Source organism: Arachis hypogaea, chromosome 19 (assembly GCF_003086295.3).
Source record: "Arachis hypogaea cultivar Tifrunner chromosome 19, arahy.Tifrunner.gnm2.J5K5, whole genome shotgun sequence".
NCBI lineage: Eukaryota > Viridiplantae > Streptophyta > Magnoliopsida > Fabales > Fabaceae > Arachis > Arachis hypogaea.
Window position 1 is genome coordinate 108,752,995 of NC_092054.1, and position 24,648 is coordinate 108,777,642.

Here is a 24,648-nt window from a genome sequence, read left to right on the forward strand (position 1 = left end):
AACTCCCTTCTTCTGAGGCGTCCCATTACTCATAGGATTCCTCTCAGAAGTGTACATGAACTGGTTATTAGCAACCATGTCAATGAGTTCTTGAGCTTCTATAGGCATTTTCTTTAGGTGAATGGATCCACTTGCAGAAGTATCCAATGACATCTTAGCTAATTCAAACAGACCATCATAGAATATATCCAAGATGGTCCATTCTGAAAGCATGTCAGAAGGACACTTTTTGGTCAGTTCCTTGTATCTCTCCCAAACTTCATAGAGGGATTCACCTTCCTTCTGTCTGAAGGTTTGAACATCCACTCTAAGCTTACTCAGCTTTTGGGGAGGAAAGAACTTGGCTAAGAAAGCCTTGACCAGCTTATCCCAAGAGTTCAGGCTATCCTTAGGTTGAGAGTCCAACCATATTCTAGCTCTGTCTCTTACATCCAAAGGGAAAAGCATGAGCCTGTAGACTTCTGGATCTACTCCATTAGTCTTAACAGTATCACATATCTGCAAGAATTCAGTTAAGAACTGAAAAGGATCTTCAGATGGAAGTCCATGAAACTTGCAGTTTTGTTGCATCAGAGAAACTAATTGAGGTTTCAGCTCAAAATTGTTTGCTCCAATGGTAGGGATGGAGATGCTTCTTCCATGTAAATTGGAATTAGGTGCAGTAAAGTCACCAAGCATCCTCCTTGCATTATTATTATTTTTGGCTGCCATCTCCTCTTCCTGTTCGAAAATTTCTGTAAGGTTGTCTCTGGATTGTTGTATTTTAGCTTCTCTTAGTTTTCTTTTTAGAGTCCTTTCAGGTTTAGGATCTGCTTCAACAAGAATATTCTTGTCCTTGCTCCTGCTCATATTAAAAAGAGGGAACAGAAAAATAATAATAATAATAGAAATCCTTTTTACCCAGGTATAGAGGCTCCCCTGTGTGAGTAGAAGAAGAAAAGAATGTAATGTAAAGAAGGGAAGAAGAAAAACTCGAACACAGAGAGGGAGGTAGTGTTCGAATTTTTGGATGGGAGAGAAGTGTTAGTAGATGAATAAATAAATAGAAGGAGATGAGAGAGAAGGATTTTCGAAAATTATTTTTGAAAAATGGTTAGTGATTTTTGAAAATTAAAAGAAGAAATATTAAAATTAAAATTTGAAATAATTAGTTAATTAAAAAGAATTTTTGAAAAAGAGGGAAGAGATTTTCGAAAATTAGAGGGAGAGAGTTAGTTAGGTAGTTTTGAAAAAGACAAGAAACAAACAAAAAGTCAATTAGTTAGTTGAAAAAGATTTAAAAATCAATTTTGAAAAAATAAGAAGATAAGAAGTTAGAAAAGATATTTGAAAATCAAATTTTTGAAAAAGATATGTTTTAAAAAGATATGATTAAAAAGATATGATTTTGAAAAAGATAAGATAAAAAGATATTTTTGAAAAGATATGATTGAAATTAGTTTTGAAAAAGATTTGATTTTTAAAATCACAATTAATGACTTGATTCACAAGAAATCACAAGATATGATTCTAGAACTTAAAGTTTGAATCTTTCTTAACAAGTAAGTAACAAACTTGAAATTTTTGAATCAAAACATTAATTGTTGAAGATATTTTCGAAAATTATGAGACAAAATTAAGAAAAAGATTTTTGAAAAATATTTTTTTTTAAAAATTTTCGAAAATGACTAAGAAAAATGAAAAAGATTTGATTTTTGAAAAAGATTTTGAAAAAGATAAGATTTTTAAATTAAAAATTTGATTTGACTCATAAGAACAACTGGATTTTAAAAATTTTTGAAAAAATCAATCCAAATTTTCGAAATTTATGAGTGAAAAATGGAAAGATATTTTTTTTGATTTTTGAATTTTCAATGATGAAAGAGAAAAACATGAAAAAGACTCAATGCATGAAAGTTATGGGTCAAAACAATGAATGCATGCAAGAATGCTATGAATGTCAAGATGAACACCAAGAACACTTTGAAGATCATGATGAACATCAAGAACATATTTTTGAAAAAATTTCAATGCAAAGAAAACATGCAAGACACCAAACTTAGAAATCTTTCATGTTCAGATACTATGAATGCAAAAATGCACATGAAAAACAAGAAAAGACACAAAACAAGAAAACATCAAGATCAAACAAGAAGACTGGCCAGGAACACTTGAAGATCATGAAGAACACTATGAATGCATGAATGCATGATTTTTCGAAAAATGCAGAGAATTTTTTGAAAAAATACAATTGACATCAAACTTGAAATTGACTCAAGACTCAAACAAGAAACACAAAATATTTTTGATTTTTATGATTTTATGATTTTTTTTGGATTTTTCGAAAATTAATGTGAAAAAGAAAAATAAAGATTCCAAAATTTTTAATGTGAATTCCAGGAATCTTGCACTCTTAGTCTAAAGCTCCAATCTGAGGGTTAGACATGGCTTAATAGCCAGTCAAGCTTTAGCATGTAAATCAGGTGGATCAGGAACAACAGCAGGTGGATTAGCAACAACTAGCTTGCTCTTGATAATGTTGGGTTGGAAGCCCCAGTCCAAATGAATTTAGACATGGCTTTACAGTCAGCCAGGCTTCACAGGCTTCATGAAACTCTAGAATTCATTCTTAAAAATTCTGAAGAATAATTTTCGAAAACAGATGTGAAATTTTTGAAATATTTTTGAAAATTTTTTTTTTGAAAATAAAACAAAAAGAAAATTACATAATCTGAGCAACAAGATGAATAGTCAGTTGTCCAAACTTGAACAATCCCCGGCAACGGCGCCAAAAACTTGGTATGCGAAATTGTTACTCTGAGGTTGTAAAATTTGTTGTTCGTTCTCTCCCTGGTAATGGCTCCAAAAACGTGTGCACAGTACCATGGTCCAAGCATAACTTCACAACTTCGCACAACTAACCAGCAAGTGCACTGGGTCGTCCAAGTAATAAAACCTTACGTGAGTAAGGGTCGATCCCACGGAGATTGTCGGTATGAAGCAAGCTATGGTCACCTTGTAAATCTCAGTCAGGCGGATATCAAATGGTTATGGAGTTTTCGAATGATAATAATAAATAAACAGAAAATAAAGATAGAAATACTTATGTATATCATTGGTGAGAATTTCAGATAAGCGTATGGAGATGCTTTCGTTCCTCTGAATCTTTGCTTTCCCGCTGTCTTCATCCAATCAGTCTTACTCCTTTCCATGGCAAGCTTTATGTAAGGGCATCACCGTTGTCAATGGCTACATCCCATCCTCTTGTGAAAAAGGTCCAAATGCTCTGTCACGGCACGGCTAATCATCTGAGGTTCTCGATCATACTGGAATAGGATTCACCCTCCTTTTGCGTCTGTCACTACGCCCAGCACTCGCGAGTTTGAAGTTCGTCACAGCCATCCCTTCCCAGATCCTACTCGGAATACCACAGACAAGGTTTAGACATTCTGGATCTCAAGAATGGCCATCCATGGGTTCTAACTTATACCACGAAGATACTAATAACTCGGACTCGGTCCCCTGTATTAGATATCTAAGAGATATTCATTCTAGCTTGGTTGCATGTAGAACGGAAGTGTTTGTCAGGCACGCGTTCATAAGTGAGAATGATGATGAGCGTCACATAATCATCACATTCATCATGTTCTTGGGTGAGAATGGATATCTTAGAAGCGGAATAAGTTGAATTGAATAGAGAAACAGTAGTACTTTGCATTACTTCATGAGGAACAACAGAGCTCCACACCTTAATCTATGGAGTGTAGAAACTCTACCGTTGAAAATACATAAGTGAAAGGTTCAGGAATGGCCGAGAGGCTAGCCCCCAAAATGTGATCACAGGATCAAAAATATAATCTAGGATCTTCCAAAAGATCATAAGATGAAAATACAATAGTAAAAAGTCCTATTTATACTAAACTAGTTACTAGGGTTTACAGAAGTAAGTTATTGATGCATAAATCCACTTCCGGGGCCCACTTGGTGTGTGCTTGGGCTGAGCTTGAAGTTTACACGTGGAGAGGTCATTCTTGGAGTTGAACGCTAGTTTGTAACGTGTTTCTGGCATTCAACTCTGGCTTGTGACGTGTTTCTGGCGTTTAACTCCAGACTGCAGCGTAGAACTGGCGTTCAACGCCCTTTTGCATCATCTAAACTCGGCCAAAGTATGGACTATTATATATTTCTGGAAAGCCCTGGATGTCTACTATCCAACGCAATTGGAAGCGCATCATTTTGAGTTCTGTAGCTCCATAAAATCCACTTTGAGTGTAGGGAGGTCAGAATCCAACAGCATCAGCAGTCCTTCTTCAACCTCTGAATTTGATTTTTGCTCAAGTCCCTCAATTTCAGCCAGAAAATACCTGAAATCACAGAAAAACACACAAACTCATAGTAAAGTCCAGAAATGTGAATTTAACATAAAAACTAATAAAAACATCCCTAAAAGTAACTAGATCCTACTAAAAGCATACTAAAAACAATGCCAAAAAGCGTATAAATTATCCGCTCATCAGTGTCCCTGACGCGTGCGCGTCCTTTTGCTTCCAAACCACTCACACGTACGCGTGATCCACGCGCATGCGTCGCATCCCATTTTTCATTCCCTTCTCTTTACTCCTTTCTTCTCTCCTCTCTCCTCCTCTCCTCTTCTTTTCTCACTTAAAATTTGGCACCAAACTTAAAATTTGACACAATACTCAAACAAAAAACAATGTTTTTTGTTTTTATGGTTTTATTAAATTTTTTTTGTATATTTTTCGAAAATTATTTTGAAAAAGAAAATAAAGAAATTCAAAATTTTTAATAAGAATTCCAAGATTCATGTAATGTTAGTCTAAAGCTCTAGTCCAAAAGAATTAGACATGGCCAATGGCCAGCCAAGCCTTAGCATAGAATTATAATTGAGAATCCCAAAGCTCATGCAATGTTATTCTAAAGCTCCGGTCCAAAAGAATTAGACATGGCCAAATGGCCAGCCAAGCTTTAACATAACACATACAAGCATGTCCTTTTTGCAATGGAAAGTGGAAACCTCAGTCCAAAAGATTAGACATGGCTTAATAGCCAGCTAGGTTTCAACATATCTCATGAAGCTCTAGAATTCATTCTTAAAAATTCTGAAGAACACATTTTTTTGTATTTTTTTTTCGAAAAAAAACTTCAACATAAAATAAAATTACCTAATCTAAGCAACAAGATGAACCGTCAGTTGTCCAAACTCGAACAATCCCCGGCAACGGCACCAAAAACTTGGTGCACGGAATTGTGATCACACTTTTCACAACTCCGCACAACTAACCAGCGAATGCACTGGGTTGTCCAAGTAATACCTTACGTGAGTAAGGGTCAATCCCACGGAGACTGTTAGCTTGAAGCAAGCTATGGTCATCTTGTAAATCTCAGTCAGGCGGAATTAAATGGTTGTGAGTATTTGATAATTAAAAGATAAATAAAACATAAAATAAGATAACGGTACTTATGTAATTCATTGGTGGGAATTTCAGATAAGCGTTTGGAGATGCATTGTTGCTTCTGAACCTCTGCTTTCCTATTGCCTTCTTCCAACCATGCGTGCTCCCTTCCATGGCAAGCTATATGATCCTCTCGGATGAAAAATACCAGGTACGATATATGTACGGCTAATCAACTGTCGGATTTCTCGTCTTGGATGAAAAATACCAGGTACAGCTACCGCACGGCTAATCATCTGTCGGTTCCCGCTAGCGTCGGAATAGGACCCTTGTCCTTTTGCACACTGTCACTGCGCCCAACATTCGCAGGTTTGAAACTCGTCACAGTCATCCCTTCCTAGATCCTACTCGGAATACCACAGACAAGGTTTAGACTTTCCGGATCTCAGGAATGCCTGCCAATTGGTTCTAGCCTATACCACGAAGATACTAATCTCACGGACTCGGTCTGTGTATTAGATACCCAAGAGAATATACTCTGGATGTCGTCCAATGACTACGTTGAACATCATGTAGACCGCTTGTGGTTGTCAAGCATGCGGATCTTGGCTAAGCGAGTAACGAAGATAGTGGGTGATTGTCACGGGTCACCCCTTCATTCTGACTTAACTAAATTAAGTACAAGAGTATATCTTGGAGAAGAAGTAGGTGTGAATTGAAAGAAAAACAATAGTACTTGCATTAATTCATGAAGAACAGCAGAGCTCCACACCTTAATCTATGGGGTGTAGAAACTCCACCGTAGAAAATACATAAGTGAAAATACATAAGCTAGATCAAAAGATCAAAAGTTGATCAAAAGATGTAAAATAAATCTCTAAAAGTAGTTTTTATACTAAACTAGTAACTAGGATTTACAGAAAAATGAGTAACTAAGTGCAGATAGTGCAGAAATCCACTTTCGGGGCCCACTTGGTGTGTGCTTGGGCTGAGCATTGAAGCTTTAAGGTGCATAGGCTGTTCTTGGAGTGAAACGCCATCTTGGGTGCCAGTTTGGGCATTTAACTCCAGTTTTGGTGCCAGTTCTGGCGTTTTACGCCAGAAAGTTTTAGGCTGGCTTTAGACGCCAGTTTGGGCCATCAAATCTCAGGTAAAGTATGAACTATTATATATTTCTGGAAAGCCCAAGATGTCTACTTTCCAACGCAATTGCGAGCGTGCCAATTGGGTGTCTGTAGCTCCAGAAAATCCACTTCGAGTGCAAGAGCGTCAGAATCCAACAGCATCTGCAGTCCTTTTTCAGCCTCTGAATCAGATTTTTGCTCAGGTCCCTTAATTTCAGCCATACAATACCTGAAATCACAGAAAAACACACAAACTCATAGTAAAATCCAGAAATGTGATTTTTGAATAAAAATTAATAAAAATATAATAAAAAGTGACTAAAACATACTAAAAACTATGTAAAAATAATGCCAAAAAGGGTATAAATTATCCGCTCATCACAACACCAAACTTAAATTATTGCTTGTCCCCAAGTAACTAAAAACAAAATAGGATAAAAAGAAGAGAAAATACAATAAATTTCAAATATCAATGAAGCTCAGTTCCAATTAGATGAGCGGGGCTAGTGGCTTTTTGCTTCTGAATAGTTTTGACATCTTACTTTATCCTTCGAAGTTCAGAATGATTGGCATCCATAGGAACTCAGAATTCAGATAGTGTTATTGATTCTCCTAGTTCAGTATGTTGATTCTTGAGCACATCTACTTTATGAGTCTTGGCCGTGACCCTAAGCATTTTTTTCCAGTATTACCACCGGATACATAAATGCCACAGACACATAATTGGGTGAACCTTTTCAGATTGTGACTCAGCTTTGCTAGAGTCCCCAGTTAGAGGTGCCCAGAGCTCTTAAGCACACTCTTTTTGATTTGGACCACGACTTTAACCGCTCAGTCTCAAGCTTTTTACTTGACACCTTCATCCCACAAGCACATGGTTAGGGACAGCTTGGTTTAGCTGCTTAGTCCAGGATTTTATTCCTTTGGGCCCTCCTATCCATTAATGCTCAAAGCCTTGTATCCTTTTTACCCTTGCCTTTTGGTTTAAAGGGTTATTGGCTTTTTCTGCTTGTTTTTTCTTTTTATTTCTTTTTCTTTTATTTTTTGCCTTTTTTTTTCGCAAGCTTTTGAATTTCACAGCTTTTTCTTGCTTCAAGAATCAATTTTATGATTTTTAAGATTATCAACAACATTTCTCCCTTTTCATTATTCTTTCAAGAGCCAACAATTTTAACATTCATAAACAACAATCTAAAAAATATGCACTGTTCAAGCATTCATTCAGAAAACAAAAAGTATTGCCACCACATCAAAATAATTAGATTATTTTCAAGATCTAATTCGAAATTTATGTCTTCTTTTTCTTTTTCAGAAAACATTTTTCATTTAAGAAAGGTGAAGGATTCATAGGACATTCATAGCTTTAAGACATAGACACTAGACACTAATGATCATGTAATAAAGACACAAACATAGATAAAACATAAAGCATAGAAATCGAAAAACAGAAAAATAAGAACAAGGAAATTAAAGAATGGGTCCACCTTAGTGATGGTGGCTAGTTCTTCCTCTTGAAGATCTTATGAAGTGCTTGAGCTCCTCTATGTCTCTTCCTTGCCTTTGTTGCTCCTCTCTCATGGCCATTTGGTCCTCTCTTATTTCATGGAGGATGATGGAGTGCTCTTGGTGCTCCACTCTTAGTTGCTCCATGTTAGAACTCAAATCTCCTAAAGAGATGTTGAGTTTTTCCCAATAGTTATGTGGAGGATAATACATCCCTTAAGGCATCTCAGGAATTTCATGATGAGAAATTTCCTCATGCTCTTGTTGAGGTCCATGAGTGGGCTCTCTTGTTTGTTCCATCCTATTTTTAGTGATGGGCTTGTCCTCTTCAATGAGGATGTCTTCCTCTATGACAACTCCAGCTGAATTGCATAGGTGACAGATGAAATGAGGGAAGGCTAACCTTTCCAAAGTGGAGGGCTTGTCAGCCATCTTATATAGTTCTAGAGATATGATCTCATGAACTTCTACTTCCTCTCCAATCATGATACTATGGATCATGATAGCCCGATCTACAGTAACTTCAGACCGGTTTCTAGTAGGAATGATGGAGCGTTGAATGAACTCTAACCATCCCCTAGCCATGGTTTGAGGTCAGGACTTCTTAATTGAACCGGCTTGTCTCTTGAGTCTCTCTTCCATTGAGCTCCTTCCACACAGATGTCCATGAGGACTTGGTCCAACCTTTGATCAAAGTTAACTCTTCTAGTAAAAGGATGAGGGTCTCCTCTCATTATTGGCAAGTTGAATGCCAACTTTACAGTTTTCGAACTGAAATCCAAGTATTTTCCCCAAACCATTATGAGCCAATTCTTTGGGTTCGGGTTCACACCTTGGTCATGGTTCCTAGTGATCCATGCATTAGCATAGAATTCTTGAACCATTAAGATTCTGACTTGTTGGATGGGGTTGGTGAGAGTTTCCCAACCTCTTCTTCGAATCCCACATCGGATCTCTGGATATTCACTCTTTTTGAGCATGAAGGGGACCTCGGGGATCACCTTTTTCTTGGCCACAACTTCATAGAAGTGGTCTTGATGTACTTTTGAGATGAATCTCTCCATCTCCCATGACTCGGAGGTGGAAGCAATTGCCTTCTCTTTCCTCTTTCTAGAGGTTTCTCTAGTCTTAGGTACCATTAATGGTTATGGAAAAATAAAAAGCAAAGCTTTTTCCACACCAAACTTAGAAGGTTTGCTCGTCCTTGAGCAAAAGAAGAAAGAAAGAAGGAGAAGAAGAAGAAATGGAGGAGATGGAGGGGAGTGATGGATTTGGCCAAGGTAGTTTAAGTGTGTAAGATGTGTGAAATTAAAGGTGGTAAGGAGGGGGTATTTATTGGTTAAGAGAGAGGCGGAATTCAGTTAGAAGGGGTGGGTTTGGGAGGGAAATGGTTTGAATTTGAATGGTGAGGTAGTGGGATTTTATGATGGATGGATGTGAGTGGTGAAGAGAGTATGGAGAAGAAGGTTGGATTTGATAGGTGAATGGTGTTTGGGGAAGAGGTATTGATTGGATTGGTTAAGGGTATTTGGGGAAGAGTGTTGTGAAAACGTGTAAAGAGGAGAGAAGGAGAGGTGGGGTAAGTGGGGATCTTATGGGGTCCACAAATATTGAGGTGTCAAGGAATTCTGCTCCCTGCACCATTCTGGCATTTAAACGCGCACTGTGTGCTAATTCTGGCATTTAACGCCAACTCTGCTACCTTTCTTGGCGTTAAACGCCAGTCTGCTACCCTTTTTTAGTGTTTAACGCCAGCCAGACACCCTTTTCTGGCGTTAAACGCCAGTCTGTCTGCCATTTCTGGTGTTTAACGCCAGCCAGATGCCAGACACCCTTTTCTAGCATTAAACGCCCAGAATGCTACCCATTCTGGCGTTTAACACCCAGAATGCTGCCAGACTGGGCGTTAAACGCCCATTCTACTATCCTTACTGGTGTTTAAACGCGAGTAAGCCTGTCCTCCAGTGTGTGTTATTTTTAATGCTATTTTTGATTCCGCTTTAATTTTGCAGTTGTTTTTGTGACTTCACATGATCATCAACCTAAAGAAAACATAAAATGACAATGGAAAACAAATATATAAATATAATTAAATAACCTTGGGTTGCCTCCCAATAAGCGCTTCTTTTACTTGAGGTGGGGTGGAAGGGGCTTTAACTCCAATTTCTGCTCCTGACTGGGCACTAGATCCTCTGAAGCTGGTGATAATGGCAAGGTGTCCCCATTGTGTTCAGAGGGTTTCCCCACACTTGGACTTAGATCCATGTGCATCTCTTCTATTTCTTCCTGGTGGACTGCAGCTACAATCTCATCAATGATGTCATAATGGAAGACAGAATGATCTTCTGGAGGATGCTTCATAGCTTCATTTAGATTGAAGCTCACTGCTCGGCCATCTATCTCAAAAGAATAGGTTCCTGAGAAGGCATCCAGCTTGAACTTCGAAGTCTTCAGGAATGGTCTTCTAAGCAGGATGGATGATGGCTTTCCTGAGTCATTTTGGGGCATCTCCAGGATATAAAAGTCAATGGGAAATGTGAGCCCCTTAATGCTCACCAGCACGTCCTCAGCTCCAACCACTATAATAATCCTTTTATCCGCTAACACAAAATGAGCTGCCAACCTTTTCAAAGGAAGGTGGTGCACGAAATTGGAAATCACAATTCTTCACAAATTCGCACAACTAACCAGCAAGTGCATTGGGTCGTCCAAGTAATACCTTACGTGAGTAAGGGTCGATCCCACGGAGATTGTTGGCTTGAAGCAAGCTATGGTTATCTTGTAACTCTTAGTCAGGATATAGTATCAATAATAATTTTTTTAGTCTGAATTGTAAAAAGTAAAAGGGCAGAACACAAATAATACTTGTTATGCAGTAATGAAGAATATGTTGGAGTTTTGGAGATGCTTTGTCCTTTGAATCTCTGCTTTCTCCCTATCTTCATCTTCATGCACGCACGTCCCTCCTATGGCAAGCTGTGTGTTGGTGGATCACCGTTGTCAATGGCTACCATCCTTCCTCTCAGTGAAAATGGTCCAGATACGCTGTCACCGCATGGCTAATCATCTGTAGGTTCTCGATCATACCGGAATAGGATTTGCTATCCTTTTGCGTCTGTCACTACGCCCAACACTCGCGAGTTTGAAGCTCGTCACAGTCATCCAATCCCAGAATCCTACTCGGAATACCACAGACAAGGTTTAGACTTTCCGGATTCTCAAGGATGCTGCCAATGAATTCTAGCTTATACCACGGAGATTCCGATTAGGGAATCTAAGAGATACTCATTCAATCTAATGTAGAACGAAAGTGGTTGTCAGGCACACGTTCATAAGTTGAGAATGATGATGAGTGTCACGGATCATCACATTTATCATAATAAGGTGTGAATGAACATCTTAGATAGGAACAAGCGTGATTGAATAGAAAACAGAAATACCTGCATTAATTCATCGAGACACAGTAGAGCTCCTCACCCCCAACAATGGAGTTTAGAGACTCATGCCATCAAAGAGTACAAAGTTTAGATCTAAAATGTCATGAGATGCAAAATAAATCTCTAAAAGTTGTTTAAATACTAAACTAGTAACCTAAGTTTACAGAAAATGAGTAAACTATGATAGATAGTGCAGAAATCTACTTCTGGGGCCCACTTGGTGTGTGCTGGGGCTGAGACTTAAGCTTCTCACGTACCTGGGCTGTTTTGGGCGTTCAACGCCAGGCTGTAACCTGTTTCTGGCGTTGAACTCCAACTTGTAACGTGTTTCTGGCGCTGGACGCCAGACTGCAACATGAAACTGGTGTTGAACGCCAGTTTACGTCATCTATCCTTGAGCAAAGTATGGACTATTATATATTGCTGGAAAGTCCTGGATGTCTACTTTCCAACGCAATTAAAAGTGCATCAATTGGACTTCTGTAGCTCAAGAAATTTCATTCCGAGTGCAGAGAGGTCAGGATCCAACAGCATCAGCAGTCCTTTTTCAGCCTGAATCAGATTTTTGCTCAGCTCCCTCAATTTCAGCCAGAAAATACCTGAAATTACAGAAAAACACACAAACTCATAGTAAAGTCCAGAAATATGAATTTTTCCTAGAAACTAATGAAAATAAACTAAAAACTAACTAAAACATACTAAAAACTATATGAAATTAACCCCAAAAAGCGTATAAAATATCCGCTCATCACAACACCAAACTTAAACTGTTGCTTGTCCCCAAGCAACTAGACAAATAAAATAGAATACAAATGAGTCAAGAAGCAATAATATCTCAGAGTTTTTTTTTTGAGTGAAGCTCAGATTCTAATTAAATGAGCGGGACTAGTAGCTTTTTGCTTCCGAACAGTTTTGGCATCTCACTTCATCCATTGAAGCTCAGAATGATTGGCATCTTTAGGAACTTAGAATTTAGATAGTGTTATTGATTCTCCTAGTTCAGTATGTTGATTCTTGAACACAGCTACTTTTATGAGTCTTGGCCTTGGCCCTAAGCACTTTGTTTTCCAGTTGATGCCAAGGCATCATAGGCTAGTTTCACTAGCATTTTTCTGTTAGTTTTAGTTGTTTTATGCATTTTCTTGAGCTTAAAGTAACCAAAAATGGTTAAATGAAGAACAAAGTAATGAACCATCCAAACAATATGATTTTGATGCAAATTCCATGAATTTTAGTTATATTACTTAAATGCTATGAATGAAAGATTTCTCATGAAATTTTGCAAGACTTTGATGCAATTGTTTGGATGATTTCAGGGAAGAAGAGGCTAAGCAAGGAAGCAACAAAATCAACAAAGGAAGCTTGAATATCACATGTGGAGTTTAAGTTCCAGTTTAAGCCTAAACTGGAGCTTAAACGCCAAAATCATGAAGGATAAGAAATGCTGGGATTGAAGTTTAACCTCCAGTTTGACCTCAAACTGGAGGTTAAACGCCAGAATGAAAAGCCTCACTTAAGGAGCATTCCACGTTTAACCTCCAGTTTGACCTCAAACTGGAGGTTAAACGCCAGAATGAGTATGCCACCCAGGGAGGAGTTCCACGTTTAACCTCCAGTTTGACCTCAAACTGGAGGTTAAACGCCAGAACCAGGAAGAGTACCAGGGAGCCACTCCACGTTTAAGCTCCAGTTTGACTCAAACTGGAGCTTAAACGTGTTCGATAGCTTTTCTACTCCAGGGTTGCTCTCTCCATCTCCACGTTTAACCTCCAGTTTGACCTCAAACTGGAGGTTAAACGTGTTCGACACCTCCAGGGCCACCATTCTAAGCTTCCACGTTTAACCTCCAGTTTGACCTCAAACTGGAGGTTAAACGTGTTCGACCTCCAGTATGCCTCCACCCTTTTCCACGTTTAACCTCTAGTTTGACCTCAAACTGGAGGTTAAACGTGTTCGACCTCCAGGGCTGCCCTTCCTATCTCCACGTTTAAGCTTCAGTTTAACCTTAAACTGAAGCTTAAACGTGTTCGACTACATGACTCTCCAGGGCTACCTTCTTCCATTTCCACGTTTAAGCTTCAGTTTAACCTTAACTGAAGCTTAAACGTGCTTCTACAAATGGCCTCACTGGAAGTGTCTGGCGTTTAAGTTGCAGTTTAAGCTTAAACTACAACTTAAACGCCACTCTTGAAAAAGGTTTCTGGGCCAAAAATATTGTGATTTAAGTTAGTCTTTGAGCACAATTATTAACTTAAACTTACTTTGGTATGAAACCCAATTGAATATCATGGTTTATGGGATTGGGCCTGAAGGATTGATGAGTTTGAAATCTCAATTTATTGAGTCATGTGTCATTATTTGATTATCACTAAGTTGGCTCAATAAATGTTACAGGATTTGGATCAACAACCTCATCAAGATTATGGATCATAAACCCAAGGCAAAAGGAAAGCAAGGAGAGGCCTCAAAGCCCAAGAAGCACAACTGAAGCTCAATATAGAAAGTGTATAAATAGGATAGAAGTTAAGTTAGAGAGGACTTTTTACTTTTCACTTTTAGCTAGTTTTCCTTTTCTTTGTAATTGAATTCAGAGCTATGATTCACTAAACCCCCTTTCATTGGGTTAGGGAGCTCTATTGTAATTCAATGAATCAATAATAGTTTATCTTCTTCTTCAATCTTTTCTCTTGAATTTTGTTAGAAAGCTTCTCGATCTAATTCCATTGAGTAGTTGTCTTGGGAAAGAAACTACTCATACTTGGAATCCTTCGGAGCCTTGGGAAAGGAATGGAGGATTCATGCTAGAGAAGCTTTCTCACAGTGGATTGGATTGGGGTTTGGATGGATATTGTGACATGTAATCCTACCAAATTGTGGTTCATGAAATTGTGTGGTATAATCAGTGATCAAGCATCATCTCTTCTTATGAACATTTAAACCAAGGGATTGGGAATTTGTTTGTTTTTAGAGAGCATTGGTGAGCCAAGGAATTGGGATCCAATCATATAAGATTGCCAAGCAAAATTCAATGAATGCATTGGTTGAGGAAGAGATATACATGTTTTGATTCGGAGATTTCAATATCTCCTAAACCCAATGAATTCCCCATTTCTGATTTCTACTTTCTCTTTACATTCTGCAATTCAATTCTTGCAATCATCCCCATTCCCTTTTAATTTCAGCAATTTACATTCTGCTCTTTAATTCATGCAATTTAAGATTCAGCCATTTAATTTTCTTGTCATTTACTTTTCCCGCCAATTTTACATTCCGCAATTCTCATCTCAAATCTTGATTCCGCTCAACTAGAACACACTTCTAATCCGAATTGCTCACTCAACCAATCCTTGTGGGATTCGACCTCACTCTATTGTGAGTTTTTACTTGACGACGATAACCGGTGCACTTGCCGGAAGGAATTTTGCCGATCGTGCAATTTCCTAAATCGTAGCATAACTAGTTTATGTTTATCAAGTTTATGGCGCCGTTGCCGGGGATTGGTTTTCGATTGACAATTCTCAAATTGGAAGCTAACTAGATTGAGCAATTTTCTCTTGCTTTGTTAATTCTGTTCTAGATACTTGTTGAATTTTAATTTCTGCACTTGGTTACATGCTTTCCTTCTTTATGCCCTTTAAATTCATGCAACTAACTCACTGACTCACTAACTGTTTGAATTAATTCCTCAATTGAGCTAACCATACTCTTCCATTAACCAAGAGTATTTCACTTGTTTGTGTTTGAGCTGTGTTCTTGTATGACAGGTAGGAGAGGAGAGACATCAACTCCTCCATATACCGAACCAGAGAGGACCCTTCATAGACTTAGAAGGGAAGCAAGAGGGAAGAGAGTAGTGGGAGAAGAGGAATCTGAAGGAGAATCTGAGGACAATTTTGAGGAAGCTTTAGATCTCAACATGGATAGAGAAGTTCACAACCATGAGAGAGCTGATGGAAACGATGCCATCCCTGAGAGGAGGGTTCTTAGTTCATACATAAACCCAACCTCTGGGAATTGTGGTAGTAGCATCCAGAAACCACCCATTCAGGCCAACAATTTTGAGCTCAAGCCACAGCTAATATCACTTGTGGAAAATCATTGTTCCTTTGGAGGAAGTGCTAATGAAGACCCAAACCAACATCTCACAAAATTCCTGAGAATTTGTGACACTGTGAAGTCCAATGGAGTCCAGGAAGATGCCTATAAACTGCTTTTGTTCCCATTTTCACTTAGGGACAAAGCAGCTAAGTGGCTGGAATCATTCCCAAGGGGAAGTCTAACAACATGGGATGAGGTGGAAAGCAAGTTTCTGGCACGTTTCTACCCTCCACAAAAGGTCAATAGGCTTCGATCTGAGGTTCAGACTTTTAGACAACAAGATGGTGAAACTCTCTACGAGGCATGGGAGAGATTCAAGGACTTGACAAGGAAATGCCCACCAAACATGTTCCATGATTGGGTGCAACTGCACATCTTCTATGATGGGCTCTCTTATGAATCAAGGAAGGCTGTAGACCATTCATCAGGAGGTTCATTGAACAGGAAAAAGACTGTGGAAGAAGCCATTGAAGTGATCGAGACAGTGGCTGAGAATGAGTACTACTATGCATCAGAAAGGCACAACACTAAGGGAGTCATGGAGCTGAACCATGTTGATACAATTCTAGCCCAAAACAAGGTGTTTGCCAAGCAACTAGCAGAGCTTACCAGGCAATTAGAAACAAAGCAAGTAGCTGCAATACACACACAAGATCAAGAGGAGGTAGGCATTGAAGGAGGTGATTGGGATGAGGCTAACTATGTGGGAAACCAACAAAGGCAATCATATGATCCACATTCCAACACTTACAACCCAGGCTGGAGAAACCACCCGAACTTTGGGTGGGGAAACCAACAAACCCAACCACAAAACCACAAACCTTACAACCACCACCAACATAACAATTCCACATACCAAAACTCCAACCAAAGATCATACCAAGCCACACAAAACACTTACCCCCAATCATCATATCATGGCCAAAATAATCAACATACCCAACCTAATCCGAACCAACAATTTCAAGATCAATTAAACCGGATAGAAGGAATGCTTGCAACCATGAGCCAAGACATAATTGAATTGAAAGCTTTTAAGGAAGAAGTAAATTCTAACTTGCAAAACCAAGGAGCTGCCATCCAGAAGCTAGAAAATCAAATTTTGTATTTGACTAAGCAAGCCCCTGGGACAAGCGGTTCTCATGCTGCCAAGGCTATTGCAAGGGAGGAATGTAAGGCCATAACCCTCAGAAGTGGAAAGAATCTAAAGGAGATTTCAAGGGAAACCACAGAGGATGAAGCAAAGGAAAATGTGAAAGACAAAGAACAAGGACAATCTGTTACACCGTTTGCAACAAAAGAAAAAGAAAAAGAGGTCTTGAAGCCTTACACACCTAAAGCACCTTATCCTCAACGTTTGATGAAAAGTGAAAAGGATGGCCAATTCTCCAGGTTCTTGGAGATTTTCAAGAAGCTTCAAATCAACATTCCCTTTGCTGAGGCAATAGAGCAAATGCCACTCTATGTAAAATTCTTAAAAGAATTAATGACCAAGAAGAGAAGCTGGAGAAATGAGGAAACTGTGTTGTTAACTGAAGAATGCAGTGCCATCATTCAGCACAAATTGCCTCAGAAATTGAAGGACCCAGGCAGTTTCCAAATCCCCTGTATTATAGGAGAAGTCATGGTGGAGAAGGCCTTGTGTGATTTAGGGGCCAGCATCAATTTGATGTCGCTAACAATGATGAGAAGAATGAAGATTGAAGAAGCCAAACCAACAAGAATGGCCCTCCAATTGGCAGATCGAACTTTTAAATTCCCTCATGGGATAGTTGAGGATTTGTTGGTGAAAGTGGGAGAATTTATATTTCCTGCTGATTTTGTGGTGTTAGATATGGAGGAAGAAGCCAAAGCTTCAATAATTCTGGGAAGACCCTTCCTAGCGACTGCTGGAGCCATCATAGATGTACAAAAGGGCGAACTCACTCTTAGACTCCATGATGAGAAATTGGTGTTTAATGTATTCAAGGCAATGAGCTATCCATCAGAATCACTAAGGGAATGCATGAGGGTTGATGTAGTGGACATTGCAGTACAAGAAACTTTTGAGGAAACAATAAAGGAAGTGGCAGAGGAGGAGTTCACCAAGGATATTGAAGTTAGTGATATCAAGGGTGCTGACACAACCATGCTAAGCAGGCCAGAGAAAGTGAAAGAAGAAAAGGAAGCACCAAAACCTGAGCTCAAAGCATTGCCCCCTAATCTCAAGTATGCATACTTGGGTAGTGATGAGAGTCACCCTGTTATCATTAGCTCGGCCTTGAGCCAAGAACAGGAAGAAGAATTGATCAAGGTGCTGCAAACTCATCAAGATGCCATTGGATGGACCCTAGCTGATTTGAAGGGGATAAGTTCATCCATATGCATGCATAAAATCTTGTTAGAAGAAGATGCTAGACCCTCCATTCAAGCTCAGAGAAGATTGAATCCCGTCATGAAAGAAGTGGTACAAAAGGAAGTGAGGAAGTTATGGCAGGCAGGGGTAATATACCCCATTTCTGATAGCCCATGGGTTAGTCCCATCCATGTAGTTCCCAAGAAAGGTGGCATAACTGTGGTTCCAAATGAGAAGAACGAACTCATACCCACAAGAACCGTTACTGGGTGGAGGATGTGCATAGACTACAGGAAACTCAATGAAGCCACCAGAAAAGATCATTTCCCACTCCCATTCATGGATCAGATGCTTGAAAGGCTTGCCGGACATGCTTACTATTGCTTCTTGGATGGATATTTGGGCTACAACCAAATAGTAGTTGATCCTAGTGATCAAGAGAAAACATCATTTGTTTGTCCATATGGAGTTTTTGCTTATAGACGCATGCCCTTTGGATTGTGCAATGCACCTGCCACTTTCCAAAGATGCATGCTGTCCATCTTTTCGGACATGATTGAAAAATTTATTGAGGTCTTCATGGACGATTTTTCTGTGTTTGGGGATTCTTTTCCCAGCTGCCTACACCACCTTGCCTTGGTGCTTAAGAGGTGCCAAGAGACTAACCTAGTATTAAACTGGGAAAAGTGTCATTTCATGGTCACAGAAGGAATAGTCCTTGGCCACAAAATCTCTAATAGAGGCATGGAGGTGGACAGAGCTAAGGTGGAAATCATTGAAAAACTACCTCCACCAAGTAATGTCAAGGCAGTTAGGAGCTTTTTGGGACACGCTGGTTTTTACAGAAGGTTTATTAGAGACTTTTCTAAAATAGCCAAACCTTTGAGTAACTTGCTTGTCTCTGATACACCCTTTGTATTTGATAAAAATTGCATGCTAGCCTATGAACTTTTGAAGCAAAAACTTTCCTCTGCACCTATCATTGCCCCACCTGATTGGAACTTACCGTTGGAACTGATGTGTGATGCATCAGACCTTGCTATTGGGGCAGTGTTAGGACAAAGGAAAGACAATTTGGTACATGTGATTTATTATGCCAGTAAAGTCTTGAATGCTAACCAAAGGAATTACACAACCACTGAAAAAGAACTCTTGGCAATAGTCTTTGCATTTGAAAAATTTAGATCTTATCTCATTGGATCTAAAGTCATTGTCTTCACTGATCATTCAGCTTTAAAATATTTACTTGCCAAACAAGAATCTAAACCGAGACTTATTAGATGGGTTCTTTTGTTGCAGGAATTTGACATTGAAATCAAAGACAAGAAGGGTGTAGAGAACAAGGTGGCAGATCATTTATCAAGGATACCATGTGAAGAAGGAAGCACACAAAGCACACATGTAAATGAGTGCTTTCCTGATGAACAACTCATGATAATTCACAAAGCACCCTGGTTTGCAGACATAGCAAACTTCAAGGCCACTGGGAGTTTACCTTTGGAATTTAACAAACATCAAAGGAAGAAATTGGTAAATGATGCCAAATACTTCATCTGGGACGAACCATACTTGTTCAAAAAATGTTCCGATGGCATACTCAGAAGATGCATATCCGAGGAAGAAGGAAGGGAAGTTTTATGGGACTGCCATGGCTCCACTTATGGAGGGCACTTTGCAGGGGAAAGAACAGCAGCTAAGGTGTTGCAGTGTGGTTTTTATTGGCCTACTATCTTCAAAGATGCAAAAGAATTAGTGAAGCACTGCCATGAATGCCAGAAAGCTGGGAACCTGCCAAGAAGAAATGAAATGCCACAACAATTCATTCTGGAACTTGAATTGTTTGATGTATGGGGGATAGATTTCATGGGACCATTTCCCTCCTCATACTCAAATAATTACATTCTTGTGGCAGTAGATTATGTCTCCAAATGGGTTGAAGCAATAGCAACTCCAACCAATGATAATAAGGTAGTCATGAACTTCCTCAGAAAACACATTTTTTGCCGTTTTGGGGTTCCAAGAGCAATCATCAGTGATGGAGGAAGCCACTTTTGCAACAAACCATTAGAGGCATTGCTCCTAAAATATGGAGTCAAACACAGGGTAGCCACACCATACCATCCACAGACAAGTGGGCAAGCCGAAATATCTAACAGAGAACTCAAAAGAATCCTGGAAAAAACTGTGGGAACTTCAAGAAAGGACTGGTCGATTAAGCTAGATGATGCTCTTTGGGCATATAGGACAGCTTTCAAAACACCAATTGGAATGTCTCCTTACCAACTAGTATATGGAAAAGCTTGCCATCTGCCACTGGAGTTGGAGCACAAGGCATACTGGGCCTTGAAACGTCTGAACTTGGACAACAAAGCCGCTGGAGAAAGAAGGATGTTGCAAATTCAAGAGTTGGAAGAATTCAGAGCGGAAGCTTATGAGAATGCCAAAATTTACAAAGAAAGAGCAAAGAAGAAGCATGACAGCAACATAGCCCCAAGGAAATTTGAAGAAGGGCAAAAAGTATTGCTCTACAATTCTAGGCTGAAGCTATTTCCAGGGAAGCTAAAATCAAGGTGGTCTGGACCATTCCTTGTCACCAAGGTCTCCAATTATGGACAAGTAGAAATCATGGAAGAAAAGTCACAACGAACCTTCATTGTTAACGGTCAAAGACTCAAACATTACTTGGGAGATGTGGAGGAGAAGGACAAAATTAAATATCACCTCAACTGAGGAAGCTGACCGTCAAGCTAATGACGTTAAACAAGCGCTTGTTGGGAGGCAACCCAACCTGAGGTAATACCCTTTTGCTGTTTCTTTTATTTGTTTCAATAAAAAGGGTAAAGTAGTTTCTGTGCATTGCAAAGAATTAAGTTTGGTGTTTCACACCAAACAATGAATTCATGGATCAATAAGTCAAAGGGGAATGTGTGACTCTAAGTTTGGTGTTCCACCATAAAGATCAACTGAACACAACAACCTTTGAATTATATGAAAGGAACAACTATTCTAAGCAGTCACAGAAATGCTTAAAACCCTTAGTAGCAACATCATTCCAAGATAACTCAAGGATTCAAAGAACAGAGAGAAGTAAGTGGGAGACTAAGTTTGGTGTTCACACACCAACTTAAGAATCCGATACTTACCCACACATAGTTGAGCTAACCACTCAAGTGCTTGAGAAGCAAGCAACTTCATTACTCTTTGCAGGAAAGGAAACAAGAACCTTAAAGCATGAAGCAACATTTAGGAAGAAGAAGGAGAAATCAAAGTGTTTCCTGACAACAAAGAGAAAACAAGGAATTTCACAAGGTGATATTGTTCCTTGATAATTCTTTAAAAAGGGCAAACAAAAGCATGCGTGTTCTTGTTTAAACTGTAAATGTTGAATCTTTCTGGAATGTGTAGTTTTTTTTTTTTTGTTAATTGCTTTGAATAAAGTGAATGCCTAGATGTTTGGATATAACTTCACCTTCTTAAACAAGTGCGTGCCATGCTTGTTCTGTTTCCAAAAATAAAAGAAAAGTTTGAACAAAAGTAACTTGGCTAAATTAGTGACAAATCAAGTAGAATTAAGTGGTGGTATGCATGCTTGATTGTTTAGTCAGATCACTAAAAATTAGAGTGTAGAATTATCATTTTTCATGTAGAAAGTGAACATTGTCTATGGATCTTGATGAATAAATGTCTTTGGCCATGAAAAGAAAGAAAAAGAAAAAGAAAAAGCCACGGAAAAAGGCAACCAAAAAGCAAAAAAAATTGAGAAAATAAGCTAGGTACCAATGGTTTGAACTTCTGAGACAAATGCCTGTGGTGTTTATGTATTAAGGATATGCTTGGATGAATAGGTTCTGAGGAGTGTTTCAACACTTGGTAACTTGGGTTAACTAACCTGGGATTATCAACCAAAAGTCCATTATCAAGAGCAACCTAAATACAAAACATTTAGTCACACAAAGAGGTGCTGGGCACCAATGTCTCAAGAAGAAATGTGAACTAAAATGCCTAAAGTGGATATGTGTAGTGCACTGATAAGAAAAAGAAAATGCCAAAGGCTTGTGCAACACATGACACTAAGCAAACAAGGAGCAAAAGAAGCTCTAAGAAAAAGAAAAGAAAAACAAAGAAGAGAAAAGTGCCAAAGACATAAGAATAACAAGAGGCCATAGCAATGTTTGATGGATGCAATGAAAAAGTGATAATCCTACCTGATAAGTATGAAAAAGTGATGCTGCAACTTTCTGCATAAAACCCTTCTGATGAACTTCAAATGCTTGCTAATATAGCCAATGTAATTGCTTTCTGTTTCATACTTTCTTCTCAATTAACTCAGGACTTGCTTAGGGACAAGCAAGTATTAAGTTTGGTGTTGTGATGCCAAGGCATCATAGGCTAGTTTCACTAGCATTTTTCTGTTAGTTTTAGTTGTTTTATGCATTTTCTTGAGCTTAAAGTAACCAAAAATGGTTAAATGAAGAACAAAGTAATGAACCATCCAAACAATATGATTTTGATGCAAATTCCATGAGTTTTAGTTATATTACTTAAATGCTATGAATGAAAGATTTCTCATGAAATTTTGCAAGACTTTGATGCAATTGTTTGGATGATTTCAGGGAAGAAGAGGCTAAGCAAGGAAGCAACAAAATCAACAAAGGAAGCTTGAATATCACATGTGGAGTTTAAGTTCCAGTTTAAGCCTAAACTGGAGCTTAAACGCCAAAATCATGAAGGATAAGAAATGCTGGGATTGAAGTTTAACCTCCAGTTTGACCTCAAACTGGAGGTTAAACGCCAGAATGAAAAGCCTCACTTAAGGAGCATTCCACGTTTAACCTCCAGTTTGACCTCAAACTGGAGGTTAAACGCCAGAATGAGTATGCCACCCAGGGAGGAGTTCCACGTTTAACCTCCAGTTTGACCTCAAACTGGAGGTTAAACGCCAGAACCAGGAAGAGTACCAGGGAGCCACTCCACGTTTAAGCTCCAGTTTGACTCAAACTGGAGCTTAAACGTGTTCGATAGCTTTTCTACTCCAGGGTTGCTCTCTCCATCTCCACGTTTAACCTCCAGTTTGACCTCAAACTGGAGGTTAAACGTGTTCGACACCTCCAGGGCCACCATTATAAGCTTCCACGTTTAACCTCCAGTTTGACCTCAAACTGGAGGTTAAACGTGTTCGACCTCCAGTATGCCTCCACCCTTTTCCACGTTTAACCTCCAGTTTGACCTCAAACTGGAGGTTAAACGTGTTCGACCTCCAGGGCTGCCCTTCCTATCTCCACGTTTAAGCTTCAGTTTAACCTTAAACTGAAGCTTAAACGTGTTCGACTACATGACTCTCCAGGGCTACCTTCTTCCATTTCCACGTTTAAGCTTCAGTTTAACCTTAACTGAAGCTTAAACGTGCTTCTACAAATGGCCTCACTGGAAGTGTCTGGCGTTTAAGTTGCAGTTTAAGCTTAAACTACAACTTAAACGCCACTCTTGAAAAAGGTTTCTGGGCCAAAAATATTGTGATTTAAGTTAGTCTTTGAGCACAATTATTAACTTAAACTTACTTTGGTATGAAACCCAATTGAATATCATGGTTTATGGGATTGGGCCTGAAGGATTGATGAGTTTGAAATCTCAATTTATTGAGTCATGTGTCATTATTTGATTATCACTAAGTTGGCTCAATAAATGTTACAGGATTTGGATCAACAACCTCATCAAGATTATGGATCATAAACCCAAGCAAAAGGAAAGCAAGGAGAGGCCTCAAAGCCCAAGAAGCACAACTGAAGCTCAATATAGAAAGTGTATAAATAGGATAGAAGTTAAGTTAGAGAGGACTTTTTACTTTTCACTTTTAGCTAGTTTTCCTTTTCTTTGTAATTGAATTCAGAGCTATGATTCACTAAACCCCCTTTCATTGGGTTAGGGAGCTCTATTGTAATTCAATGAATCAATAATAGTTTATCTTCTTCTTCAATCTTTTCTCTTGAATTTTGTTAGAAAGCTTCTCGATCTAATTCCATTGAGTAGTTGTCTTGGGAAAGAAACTACTCATACTTGGAATCCTTCGGAGCCTTGGGAAAGGAATGGAGGATTCATGCTAGAGAAGCTTTCTCACAGTGGATTGGATTGGGGTTTGGATGGATATTGTGACATGTAATCCTACCAAATTGTGGTTCATGAAATTGTGTGGTATAATCAGTGATCAAGCATCATCTCTTCTTATGAACATTTAAACCAAGGGATTGGGAATTTGTTTGTTTTTAGAGAGCATTGGTGAGCCAAGGAATTGGGATCCAATCATATAAGATTGCCAAGCAAAATTCAATGAATGCATTGGTTGAGGAAGAGATATACATGTTTTGATTCGGAGATTTCAATATCTCCTAAACCCAATGAATTCCCCATTTCTGATTTCTACTTTCTCTTTACATTCTGCAATTCAATTCTTGCAATCATCCCCATTCCCTTTTAATTTCAGCAATTTACATTCTGCTCTTTAATTCATGCAATTTAAGATTCAGCCATTTAATTTTCTTGTCATTTACTTTTCCCGCCAATTTTACATTCCGCAATTCTCATCTCAAATCTTGATTCCGCTCAACTAGAACACACTTCTAATCCGAATTGCTCACTCAACCAATCCTTGTGGGATTCGACCTCACTCTATTGTGAGTTTTTACTTGACGACGATAACCGGTGCACTTGCCGGAAGGAATTTTGCCGATCGTGCAATTTCCTAAATCGTAGCATAACTAGTT

At 38.9% G+C, this 24,648-nt stretch overlaps 2 non-coding genes and 1 pseudogene across 2 annotated transcripts; 2 read left to right on the top strand and 1 right to left on the bottom strand.

The window, feature by feature from the left end:
- The window catches only part of LOC112779656 (4,5-DOPA dioxygenase extradiol-like), a 181,168-nt pseudogene that overhangs the window by 57,158 nt on the left and 99,362 nt on the right, over window positions 1–24,648 (top strand).
- LOC112780215 (small nucleolar RNA R71) lies at window positions 208–315 on the top strand. The gene has a single exon (XR_003191067.1). It is a non-coding gene; the product is annotated as a small nucleolar RNA R71 (small nucleolar RNA).
- LOC112781864 (small nucleolar RNA R71) lies at window positions 15,800–15,903 on the bottom strand. Its single transcript, XR_003192616.1, has one exon. It is a non-coding gene; the product is annotated as a small nucleolar RNA R71 (small nucleolar RNA).